This window comes from Takifugu rubripes, chromosome 20, assembly GCF_901000725.2.
Source record: "Takifugu rubripes chromosome 20, fTakRub1.2, whole genome shotgun sequence".
NCBI lineage: Eukaryota > Metazoa > Chordata > Actinopteri > Tetraodontiformes > Tetraodontidae > Takifugu > Takifugu rubripes.
The window spans coordinates 16,890,066-16,890,529 of record NC_042304.1 but is presented as its reverse complement, the minus strand read 5'-3'; positions in this window follow the sequence as shown (position 1 = coordinate 16,890,529).

Genomic DNA, 464 nt, shown 5'->3' with positions numbered 1-464 from the left:
TGACCTCACCTGACCTCTCCTGACCTCACCTGTCTTCACCTGACCTCACCTGACCTCAACTGTCTTCACCTGACCTCACCTGACCTCTCCTGACCTCACCTAACCTCTCCTAACCTCACCTGACCTCACCTGACCTCAACTGTCTTCACCTGACCTCACCTGTCTTCACCTGACTTCACCTGTCTTCACCTGACCTCGCCTGACCTGACCTCACCTGTCTTCACCTGACCTCACCTGACCTCACCTGACCTCACCTGAACTCACCATGTCTCACCTGTCTTCACCTGACCTCACCTGACCTCACCTGTCTTCACCTGACCTCACCTGACCTCACTCTCACCTGACCTCACCTGACTCACCTGTCTTCACCTGACGCCTCACTGACCTCACCGACCTTCGGACCTGTCTCACCTGACCTCACCTGTCTTCACCTGACCTCACCTGACCTCACTGACACTCACCTG